Source organism: Loxodonta africana, chromosome 7, assembly GCF_030014295.1.
Source record: "Loxodonta africana isolate mLoxAfr1 chromosome 7, mLoxAfr1.hap2, whole genome shotgun sequence".
Classification (NCBI taxonomy): domain Eukaryota; kingdom Metazoa; phylum Chordata; class Mammalia; order Proboscidea; family Elephantidae; genus Loxodonta; species Loxodonta africana.
Window position 1 is genome coordinate 39,563,260 of NC_087348.1, and position 13,035 is coordinate 39,576,294.

At 36.9% G+C, this 13,035-nt stretch overlaps 1 pseudogene; it reads left to right on the plus strand.

Annotated features, from left to right (window-relative positions):
- Positions 1-5,958: 5,958 nt before the first annotated feature.
- LOC111751253 (U6 spliceosomal RNA) lies at positions 5,959-6,057 on the plus strand (annotated as a pseudogene).
- Positions 6,058-13,035: the final 6,978 nt, after the last annotated feature.

Consider the following 13,035-nt stretch of genomic DNA (forward strand, 5'->3'; position numbering starts at 1 on the left):
TATCTAAGTAAGTACTTTACATATATTAATTCATTTAACTTCCATGACAATCTTCTAAAGTAGGGACTACTGTGATTTCCATTTTACAGATACAGAAAACAAGGCCCAGAGAAACGAAATAACTTGCCCAAGGTTATATGGCACTATTCATACTGACTCCCTGTACAATGCTTGGAAGGGATATAAGTTTTCTGTCATTCTATTGTTGACATCCTATTATTTATGTGGGTGTGAGGCCTGGGCAAGAATGAGTATTAATTGCTCGGCCTCAAATTAGAAAGCTCTGGTGATCCCAGTTTCATTTCCTCTCCCTTTTGCATAGAGCACTGGCTATCCTAATTCAACTAAGGGATCACTGGGGACACGGGAAACTTCTCCAGGGACCCCTGCTTAGTGTACTAAGCAAAGCACTGTACTTTGAGGCAAAGTTCTGTGTCTGAGTCCTGTCTTCTGACCTTTTTTGCTGGGTGAATGCAATGATTTGGTCTAAACCCTTCAACCACCAGGTTCCTTATATCTCAAGTGGAGAGAGTGATAATTGAGTTTGTTGTGAGGGCCAAATGTACTGAAGTTTGGGAAAGTGTCTGATAATCCTTAAAGAACATTATAAACAGAAGGTAGAATTATTGTTTACCTAAAAAAAAAAAAAGTCCTCCTGATGATCTTTGGCTATAATTGCCCAGTAATCATTGACCCTACTTGCACAAAATGGTGGCCGTGGCCATTCATGTGCCTCTAGAGAACATTTGAGCTGGGCTGCTTTGGGAATGACATGCCCGAAGTCAGGTTCCATCAGAATGCAGCTAAATTATCCTCCGTATCTTCAGAGCACTTGGTCTGCAGAAATGTGCTTGAAGTGTATCGAGAATGGGTACAGTCAGACATCGGTGATAACTTCTTCCACATGTAGATTAAATTGATTAAATAGAGACTCTGAGGGCTGCCTTCCCAGAGCTATTTAAGAATACAATTGTCTTCCACCTTGAATGCTTCAGAAATTGACCTGATCAGAGGCAGAAGCTTGAATGAAATGACTTCTTGGGGTCTTGCCTACTTCTGTACTACTATGATGATCTAGCATTAGAGTTGTTTGCTCAGTGTTGCCAGTCATCCTCACAGATGCCCTGGGCTCCTTCACCTTTCTGTCAGCTGCATTCACAATACCAAACAGTCTCATTTAGACTCTCAAATTTCTTTGCTGTATTTTCAAGCACACATAGTATCCACATATTCACTTTTATATACCTCAGAATGCTAGGAACCATGGCACTTGATTTCTCTAGAAAATTCTGTAACTATTACTTATGATAGTATATAAATTCTTATACCTATATAGCGCTTTACATCTTTCAGTATACTCTATTTATTAAATTTCAGAGCAACTGTTGTGATATGGGTAGGTAATTATTATGTTCATATTTTAAAAAGACAAAACTGAGAAAAGAAGTCTGGAATGCTGCCTGAAGCAACACAGCTAGTTAGTAACTGAGCTGACTCTTGGATCCAGAGCTCTTTCTACCACTCTCAGGAAAAAAGAAAAAGAAAAAATTCATTTTCATTCCAAGTACCACCTTAGACAGAGATGCACGAACCTAGACCTCCTTTCCTGTAACAAGGTGTTCTGCCCATTCTGACCACAGAAAATCTGATCAAGTATTTCTCTTGCCCTGCCTGGGAATCTCCCATGCACAACAGTTCCCAGCAAGAAATTCTGAAATCTTCTTGCAATATCACCCCCTAGAAGGAGGACCACTTTGTCTTAGCACTCAAAGAATGGGCAGCCTGTTAAAGTTGCAGAAGGGCAGTTGTAACTTGACTTGTATAGAAAATATAAAATTGTATCATTGTAGAGTACAACATCTATGAAGATGTTGCAGAGAAACTTCTCAATATTAAGCAATTTTCAAATCACATTTAAAAGGTAGAAGGAAGATCACATAACTACATTCAAAATAGAAATTTGAGAGTCTTTTTGCAGTGTGAATGGATACCTGTCCCAGATACAGGGGGTTTGTGGAGTCCTGACATTAGACTGACTCATTAGGAGAATCTTTTATTTGGTGCAGGTAATGGATGATGATGCAAACCTTAGCTTTAACTATGGTTTTCCCATTTTGTGCTTCAACTTTTTCACAGCATTATTTTACCAATAACAGTTAAAAAAAAAAATCTGTTGCCATCGAGTCGATTTCAACTCATAGTGACCCTATAGGATAGAGTAGAACTGTACCCATAGAGTTTCCAAGAAGTGGCTGGTGGATTCGAACTGCCGACCGTTTGGTTAGCGGCCATAGCTCCTAACCACTACACCACCAGGGCTCCATTAACAAAGGTAGCTGCTTTCAAATTACTTCTGCAGCTCTTAAAAGATAGAAACACATTAAAAATTACAAAAACAAGCTGAAGTACACAATTTTCAGACAGGTCTACATTGACAAAATAGCAAAATTCCAAGAGTAACTCTGTAAATGAAATGGACCTTTCCCCATAAAAGTCCATTAATGCTATTTTAACATTGTTATCCTTTCCAGAACAAAGGATATCTAGTTTAATTGAAGATTATTTGCCCAGAAAAATTTGAGCAGCACAAAATTCAACCCATCTAAGCCAAAACAAATATCTATCTAGATAGGATAACAAATTCTGAATAATTTAAAAGAAGAGAAATAAGAAATTATTCAAAATTCAGAAGTGTAGTTTATTTTAAAAGAATACATATTTACTTTTTTCAAGCACAGTGCCTATATTAATGTAAAATAAACCTGGGAATTAATAATGAGAATAAAACATGTAGTTGAAATACCACAATTCAAAATAAGCCTATGTTACATAATATGTAAAAAAATTAAAAAAATTTTTTTTTACATAATAATAAAATTTAAACACAAAAGTCCCATGTTATTCATTTCTTTTAAAAAAATTCCTCAAACAGCATCACAATTTTTTAAAAATTGGCCACAGAATCACCAGACTAGTACATCAATTATACGTGTTACTCTGTATTAACAAATGTTAGATTATATCTCCATTTTCAGAGGCAAATTTGGGTTAAATTCTTACATAGCTTTACCACTGAGCTAAGAATAAATATGGAAAAATTGGTCTGATTCTTTGTAGAAATTTTTTTTATTAGAAACAAGATATTAAATAAAGTTTTATGTAAACATAATATAGCACAATTGGGGCATAGGTAGTATGTGATTCAAGAAACAAAAACTCCGATTACCAAAAATAAATAAATAAATAAAGCATACAATAAGCTGTGGAACTTCAAAATATCAATAATATTTACCGCAAATTCATTTCTATAGTTCATCATTTACAACATCTTTCTTTAAGCAAGCCAACAAATATTTGCCTTCGGCATCCCAGCAAATATTCTCCTCTTTCTGAATCAGTTTTTTATTTGGAGTAAAACATTTTTTTCCAAATTAGCATAATTCCTTTATGCTTTTAAAAGGAGAACAAAAGACACAGCACCCTAACAGGGGCTTGTAAACTGCACAACAAAAATATGATAAAAATAAAATCACGACCTAAGGTTTTTTTTTTTTTTTTTTAAATAATAAGGCTAATAAAAATAAAATTGCATTTGTGTATCACTTTTCATTTAAAAATACTTCAAAGGTCACCAAACTAAGATTTGCTTCATTCATTACTGGTGTATATTCATCCCTGCAGAAGAAACATGCAATCTGATTAACAGCAAAAGTACACTGTAGACATTATTGTGCTTTTGGACTAAGAAAAAAAAAAAAAAATCCACAGGAAAAAACATTAAGTGGAGTCAACTGTAGCTGCACCTCCTTGAATTCACCCAATTGATATCTTGCCAGTAGTCTCGATGCATGGAACTTTCCGGTGTCATTTTTCCAGGAGTGGAGGTGGGTGGGCACAAAGACATCCACAGTCCCACACCTAGCCTCACTGTACCTGCAAAACAGCTTCCTGGAGTCCTTGAAGATGAAAGTCTTGTCCTTGAAACTAAGCAACCTATCCAGGGTTGCATCTGTAATCCTGAGCCTTCGGACTAGTATTGGAACACAATGAACCTAAAGACTAGACCAGAGAGGAAATGATCCCTTCTGCTCGTTAGATAGAAACCCAGGCCCAAAGTCAAACCTCTACCTCAATCCATGTTCCTGAGCTTCTTCCCATCCATCTCTGGGTGCATGAACCTACAATTACAACAACCAAGATGATCACAGCTGAATTATATCCACAAACTCAAATAGCCTGAAGTTATTCATATTTTCCAGTCCTTACCTATCACCCTTAAATGCTATAAATGCCTTTCAAAACAAAAATAGTTGAGGCCTGTTATTCATTTATTCACTTGTTTATTTGACAAAAATGCACTGAGTGCTGTTATATATGTGCCAGGCGCTGTTATAGAGTTTAAGGATACAGCAATGGGAAAAAGGCCAAAATCCCTGCTTGTATGAAGCTTACATTCTTCCTCAAATCATCATCTCCCAAGACCACATGTGGAACACCTCACCAAATTAACTAGTTGTACAAAAGGATGAAATTTGTGTGTGTACATTACTGATACAATGGATTCACACTGTACCTTGATTCTAAAAGGTCCTTATCTTTTTAAAGACATTCCCTCCCACACCAAGGTGTTATCTCAGAGAAATGGAAATGAACCATTTGCTAGAGGAAAAATATGAACTTGGTGTTTATATATCCTTGTACCAAAAGGCTGGAGGTTTGAGTTTACCCAGGGGTGCCTCAGAAGAAAGGCCTGGCAATCTACTTCTGAAAAATCACCTACTGAAAGCTCTATAGAGCATAGTTCTACTCTAACACACATGGGGTCACCAAGAGTCAGAATTGACTCAACAACAACTGACTGTTGGATTTTTATATTATTTATCAGGTTACAATGAGTACCTATTACTTTTGTAACTATAATGCCATAATCTTTTTTTTTTTTTTGCTGTACTATCAGCACCTCAATATTCCTGAATAACTGAAGTAAGACAGATGGAGGTGAATGAGGCTCAGAGAAAGACCCTGAGCTAAGAGGAAAGAACAGAATTGCCTCACAGAAACTTCTTCTCCAATACCTAAAGAAATAACAAAAATATTCACTAGTAATAACTGACCAGGAAAGGGGCATAGCCAATATTATAAAGCTCAAAACATGGTAGCTGAGAAAAGAAACAGATTCTGGGTGAAGTTGGATGGCAAGGCTTCTAACGGTAAGCCGTACCCTGACTCTTCAAAAGCTCTGCTGGAAGGCAAGCCAATCCTGAGAATTCTCACATAAAATTCCAAAGCCAGTGAGAAGCAAACTGAGAGAATATCTTTTTTTTTTTTTTTCTGGCTGGGAAGTAGTGGAAACAGCTGCAAACAGCTACTTGAGAGAAACAGAAGAAGTGCACAAGGAAGCTGACTTTCACTGACAGAAGTGAGGCACCAGGGCTACATAATGGGCGTAGATCTGAAGGCGGGGGTTATCTATCCATTCATAGGAGACACATCCCCCACCAAACCAGGTGGTGTGAGCCTTGGTGGTTGTTGTGTGTCGCTGAGTCGATTCTGACTCCTAGCAACCCTATACAACAGAATAGAACTGCCCCGTAGGGTTTCCTAGGCTGTAATCCTTATGGGAACAGATCGCCAGGTCTTTTCTCCTGAGGAACGGCTGGTGGGTTCAAACGGCAGACCTTTCTGTTAGCAGCCCAGTGCTGAAGCATTGCACCACCAGGGCTCCTTGTGAACCTTGGTGCAGGACAACTAACAAAACCTCAGAAAGGATAGCAGAGCCCAAGCTACTTTAATAAAGATGGCTTCGTATGAGTCTTGCCTGCCCCCAAGCTCTCAGGCTATAGAAAAAATGGATAGCTTTTAAGCTGTGGGCCCTAGGGAAAAATGAATGATACTGTGAAATGAGAGTCAAGACATCACTAACACTGTAAAAGTCAATAGATATAAAATATAATATGAGTGCTTGCTTCAGCAACACATATACTAAAATTTGAATGATACACAGAATATTAGCATGGCCTCTGTGACATGCAAATTCATGAAGCAATCCATATTTCACAATAGCCCAACTGTGCAAATAACTGAAATGTCCATCAAAGACGAAAGGATAAATAAAACATGGTATATACACAGAATGGAAAATTACTCAGCCATGAAGAGAAATGAAGTACTCATACATGCTACAACATGGATGAACCTTGAAAACATTATGCCGAGTGAAATATGTCAGGTACGAAAGGACAAATATTGTATAATCTCACTTAAATGAAATAGGCAAGTGTATAGAGACCAAAGCTTATAAGAGGTTACCATGGGTGGGGGAGTGGGGAAAAGAGGAAGTCACTGCTTAGGGGGGCACTGAGTTTCTGTAAATGGTGGTGGAATAATTTGGAAAAGGGTAATGGTAATGGTTGTACAATATGATGAGCACAATCAATGTCAATGAATTATACTTGTAAAAATTGTTGAATTAGCAAATGTTTTGTTGTATATATTTATATCTCCATAAAAAAGAATATATCTGCATCTACTCTTCACTCATCAACTCTCTCATTATCTAACATTTCATATTTACGACAACAGTGAAAAATCTACTATTTCACAAATTAATGATGTACGTCATCATCAGTGGGACAGAGTGCTCACCTACATTTTCTGGCTCTCAGGTTCTGAGGGACATATATGTCCCACATAATTTCTTTTTAACTTTTGAATATTTATTTACGATACAAATGATAACAGTCCTCAAATCCATTTTATATAGGGCTGAAGAAATTTTGTATAATTTACATTATTTACATGGATTTGCTTATGTCATTTTTTGATACTTAGAATATTCATATAATAATTACATATTTTATATTGTTTTTATCTCTACATAAACAGAAAGTGATTTTTTTCGACCAGCTCTTTCTTTTAATATCCATTTTGGTATATTGGTTTTGTGTCCTGGATAATACATTTGATCATATGGCTCTCTCTAAAATTTTTAAGCTAATATGAAGATCTCTAAATCAAACTTTTTTTTTTTTTAATAGTACTTTAGATGAAGGTTTACAGAACAAGGTAGCTTCTCATTAAACAGTACACACATTGTTCTATAACTTTGGTTAACAACCCCATGACATGTCAACACTCTCCCTTCTCGACCTTGGGTTCCCTGTTACCAGCTTTCCTGTCCCCTCCTGCCTTTTAGTCCTTGCCCCTGGGCTGGTGTGCCCCTTTAGTCTCATTTTGTTTTATCGGCCTGTCTAATCTTTGGCTAAAGGATGAGCCTCAGGAGTGACTTCATTACTGAGCTGAAAGGGTGTCTGGGGGCCATACTCTCAGGGTTTCTCCAGTCTCTGTCAGGCCAGTAAGTCTGGTCTTTTTTTATGATTTAGAATTTTGCTCTACATTTTTCTCCAGCTCTGTCTGGGACTCTATTATGATCCTTGTCAGAGTAATCAGTGGTGGTAGCCGGGTGCCATCTAGTTGTATTGGACTCAGTCTAGTGGTGGCTGTGGTAGTTGTGGTCCATTAGTCTTTTGGACTAATCTTTCCCTTGTATCTTTAGTTTTCTTCATTCCCCCTTGGTCCCAAAGGGGTGAGACGAGTCGAGTATCTTAGATGGCTGCTCACAGGCTTTTAAGACCTCAGGCGCTACTCACCAAAGTAAGATGTAGAACATTTTCTTTATAAATTATGTTATGCCGATTGAGCTAGATGTTCCCTGAGACCATGGTCCCCACAGCCTTCAGCCCAATAATTTGATCCCTCAGGAAGTTTGGATGTGTCTATGGAGCGTCCATGACCTTGCTTTGGTCAAGTGCTGCTGACTTTCCCAGTATGGTGTACTGCCTCACCTTTCACCAGAATTACCACTTATCTATTGTCTATTTCGTGTTTTACTATCCCCATTCTTCCACTCTCTCGTAACCATGAAAGACTGTTTCTTTTTGTGTGTAAACCTGTTCACGAGTTTTTATAGTAGTGGTCTCATACAATATTTGTCCTTTTGTGATTGACTTATTTCACTCAGCATAATACCCTCCAGATTTATCTATGTTGAGAGATGCTTCCCAGATTCATCATCCTTCTTTATGATTGCATAGTACCCCATTGTGTGTATGTACTATAGTTTGTTTATCCACTCATCTGTTGATGGGCATCTAGGTTGTTTCCACCTTTTTGCTATTGTGAACAATGCTGTAATGAACACGGGTGTGCATATGTCTATTTGTGTCATGCTCTTATTTCTCTAGGATATATTCTTAGGAGTGGGATTGCTGGATCATATGGTATCTCTAATTCTAGCTTTTCAAGGAAGCGCCATATCGTTTTCCAAAATGGTGGTACTATTTTGCATTCCCACCAGCAGTGTGTAAGAGTTCCAATCTCCTCGCAGCCTCTCCAACATTTGTTATTTTCTGTTTTTTTTTTTTTTGATTCATGCCAGTAATGCCAGGGTGAGGTGGTATCTCATTGTGGTTTTGATTTTGCATTTCTCTAATGGCTAGTGATCGTGAGCACTTCCTCATGTGTCTGTTAGGCACTTGGATGTCTTCTTTGGTGAACTGTCTGTTTATTTTCTTTGCCCAGTTTGTAATTGGATTGTTTGTCTTTTTGTTGTAGAGGTGTTGGATTTTCCTATAGATTTTAGAGATTAGACCTTTATTGGATTTGTCATAGACAAATTTTTTTCCCCAGTCTGTAGGTTCTCTCTTTACTCTTTTGGTGAAGTCTTTTGATGAGCATAAATGTTTAATTTTGAAAAGATCCCACTTATCTAGCTTATCTTCTGGAGTTTGTACATTGTTGATTATGGTTTGTATCCTGTCAATGTCATGTATTAGGGCCTATAGTGTTGATCCTATTTTTTCTTCTATGATCTTTGTAGTGTTTTGTTTTATATTTAGGTATTTGATCCCTTTTGAGTTAGTTTTTGGGTATGGTGTCAGGTATGGGTCCTGTTTCATTTTTTTGCAGATGGACATTCAGTTTTGCCAGCACCATTTGTTAAAAAGACTGTCTTTTCCCCATTTTATGGACTTTGGGCCCTTGTCAAAGATCAGGTGACTGTAGGTGGATAGATTTACATCTGGGTTCTCAATTCCATCCCATTGGTCAAAGTATCTGTCATTCTACCAGTACCAGGCTGTTTTGACTACTGTAGCTGTACAGTAGCTTCTGAGGTCAGGTAGTGTGTGTTCTCCTACTTTAATTCTTCTTCTTCAATAGTTCTTTACTTATCTGGGGCCTCTTTCCTTTCCATATAACGTTAATGATTAGTTTTTTCATCTCTTTAAAGAATGTTTTTGGTATTTGGATTGGGATTGCATTGTATTTATAGATTGCTAATTGTCATTTGAAAATGTTAGCTCTACCTATCCATGAGCATGTACGTTTTTCCGTTTGTGTAGGTCTCTTTTGGTTTCTTGCACTAGTGTTTTGTAGTTTTCTTTGCATAGGTATTTTACATACCTGGTTAGATTTATTCCTAAGTATTTTATTTTTTTTTTAGGAGCTATTATAAATGGTTTTATTTTCCTGATTTCCTTTTCATCATTCTCTTCATTGGTGTATAGGAATCAATTGTTTTTTTTATGTTTTTCTTGTATCCTGCTAATCTGCTGAATCTTTCTATTAGTTCCAGTAGTTCTCTTGTGGAGTCTTTTGAATTTTCTATGTGTAGTATCATATCATCCGTGAATAGGGACAGTTTTACTTCTTCGTTACCAATTTGGATGCCCCTAATTGCTTTTTCTTGCCTAATTGCTGTAGCTAGGACTTCCACACAGTGTTAAATACTAGTGGTGATAAAGCACATCCTTGTCTTGTTCCTGTCCTCAGGGGAATGTTTTCAGCCTCTCTCTATTAAGAATGATATTGGCTGTTGTTGGATGCCCTTTATTATGTTGAGGAATTTTCCTTCTGTACATATTTTATTGAGAGTTTTTTTTTCAATCAGGAATGGGTGTTGGTAAATCAAAGACTACATCAGCCTGAGACCAGAAGAACTAAATGGTACCTGGCTACAACTGATGGCTGCCATGACAGGGCCCACAACAGAGAATCCCTAAAGGAGCAGGAGAGCAGTGGGATGCAGACCCCAAATTCTAGTAAAAAGACCAGACTTAATGGTCTGACTGAGACTAGAGGGACCCCAGAGGTCAGGGTCCCCAGACCTTCTGTTAGTCCAAGACAGGAACTATTCTTAAAGCCAACTCTTCAGACAGGGATTGGACTGGACTGTAAGACAGAAAATGATACTGGTGAGGAGTGGGCTTCTTGGATCAAGTAGACACATGAGACTTTGTGGGCAGCTCCTGTCTGCAGGGGAGATGCGAAGGCTATGGAGAACAGAAGCTGGCTGAATGGCTGTGGAAACACAGGGTGGAGAGAAGGAATGTGCTGTCCCATTAGGGGAAGAGCAACTAGGAGTATATAACAAGGTGTATATAAGGTTTTGTATGAGAGACTGACTTGATTTGTAAACTTTCACTTAAAGCAAAAAAAAAAAAAAAAAAAAGGGAACAGGTGTTGGATTTTGCCAAATGCCTTTTCTGCATTGATTAAGATGATCATGTGATTCTTTTCTTTTCTTTATGTGTTCTATGTAATATTTTGTGGTCTGAAGTGGTCATCTTCTATTTTTGCATAATGCCAATTTTTACATGATGACCTTGTCTTTGGAACCTAACCACACTGGTAAGTAAGGAGAGGGGGTATATCTATGTTCTGTTGTTGTTGGGCGCCGTTGAGTTGATTCCAACTCATGGTGACCCCATGTAACAGAGTGAAACTGGCCCATACGGTTTTCTTGACCATAATCTGATACAGGTCTTTCTCCCATGGAGAAGCTGGGAGGGTTTGAACTGCCAAACTTTCAGTTCACAGATAAGTGCTTAACCATTTGCACCATCAGGGCTCTATCTATGTTTATATCTATACCTATACGTGTATCTGTATTTAATATGGGTAGAACTGCCAAAGCATGGTCAGGTTAAGAAGAAATGGAATGGCAACAATGCAAGTTTATACAAGATACACGTATATGTGTGTGCACCCTACACACATCCACATACATACACACATACACACACACAAGAGCAAAAGATGCACAAATAACCAGCCTAGGAAACATAACTCAAGAAACACATTTAACTTAAGAACAACCTAATAAGAATGTAAGTTCATGAGATCATAAAACAACAAAATGGAAAGAAAAATAGCAGATCCAAGGAAACAATGAGTGCCAAAACAATATCATTAAAAATTAATAAATAAAACACCTCATGACAGAATTGATAGAGCTGAAGCAAATTATAGTTATAAGGTAAAAGATTGAAATAAAACTGTTTTTGCTAGTTGCCTTCAAGTGGAGTCCAATTCATGGCATATGCATTATGAAAAAGACAAATAAATTCAAGCAAATCAGGAAGAAGCCAATGGACATGGAGTATAAAGATGATCAATAATAATAAAAATAGTAGGCATATTTGAAGCAACAAACTCAACAAATAAAACAAAAAAAATCATCAAAAGACATAACACAAGAAAATCCCCTTTAAAAATAACAACCCTTTAAATAAACCAAATCCATTGCCGTGAAGTGAATTCTGGCTCATAGTGACCCTATAGGACAGAGTAGAACTGGCCCATAGGGCTTCTAAGAAGAGGCTGGTGGTTCTGAACTGTCAGTGTTTTGGTTAGCAGCCGAGCACTTAATAACTATGCACCAGGGCTCCAACCTTTTAAATAGTGCCTATTTTATGCCAGACGCTGTTCTATGTACTTTACATATATTAAATCATCCCAACAACTCTATGAAGTAGATATCATGATTATTCACATTTTACAAATATAGAAACTGAGACATAAAGACATTACGTAACTTGCTACAGTTTTACAGTTAGTAATATTAAGCAAGGTAGAACTGAATCTGCCTATTGAAAAGTGCACTCTGGGTTCTAGAAATGTTGAATATAAAATTCACAACCCCAAAATATATCATTAGGAATAAAAAAGAACTTCTCAGATATCCAGTCAGAAAAATAAATCAGCAATGGGAAATAATCACACTGACGTCAGCCTTCTCCACAGAAATATTCAATGCCAGAAAAACAATGGAGTAATAATGACACAATTCCTCAAAAAACACAGTATGACCCAAGAATAGGAGGCCTATTGAAATATAGAGGCAATTTACGTAAAAGAGCTCAATGAAACAGCATCAGTGAGTTGGTTTAGAAGAAAATAAATGTTTACAATGAAATCCAACCAATTAAATGATAAATCCAAATAAAGAACCCAAGAATGGAGAATCTGTGGTAAATGAATGCAGTAAAGGGAATGAATACTAGACAATAGTTACGAATTATGGCGATATAAAAGAAGAGAAATGATACAAAACTTGATAATGTCCAAATAATACTAATAATATAATTAAATATCAATAACAAAATAATACAAGTGATACAGCAATAAAAATCAGGATGAGGGAGAAGGAGGTGGGAGGAGGTAAAAAGTGCTAAGTCATTGACTTGCATAAAAAAACAGGGAATAAATCAACACAATCTAAAATTGAATCATTAGAGTAAGAAATGATGACTACCATCTCTTAAAATATTTCATAATCTCTTCTTAATATTAGAATGGACATTTTAAGAAATGGCATCTCCTATGATAAATAACTATTAGAAGTTTAGTAATTTCTTCAATTTCTTTTTAAAAACTGGAGGTAGAGTATGACTGCATTTTTATAAGAGTGACTCGAGGGCACTGGGACTGGGTGGGAATAATACCTTGAGTGCCTATATCTATCCGTCCATCTACCCATCCATCCATCCATCCATCCATCCATCCATCATTCATTTTTCCCATTCATTTATCCATCCATTGTCCTATTCATATATGCCTAGAAAAACTTTTTAAATCATAAACTACTTTTTAAAAGTATGAACTACCTTTAAAAGCAAAAATAACAGTGATTCTTTATATAAATAAATAGAATCATGGACTGCGGCACTGAACAGGACTTTTACAATCTTCTCT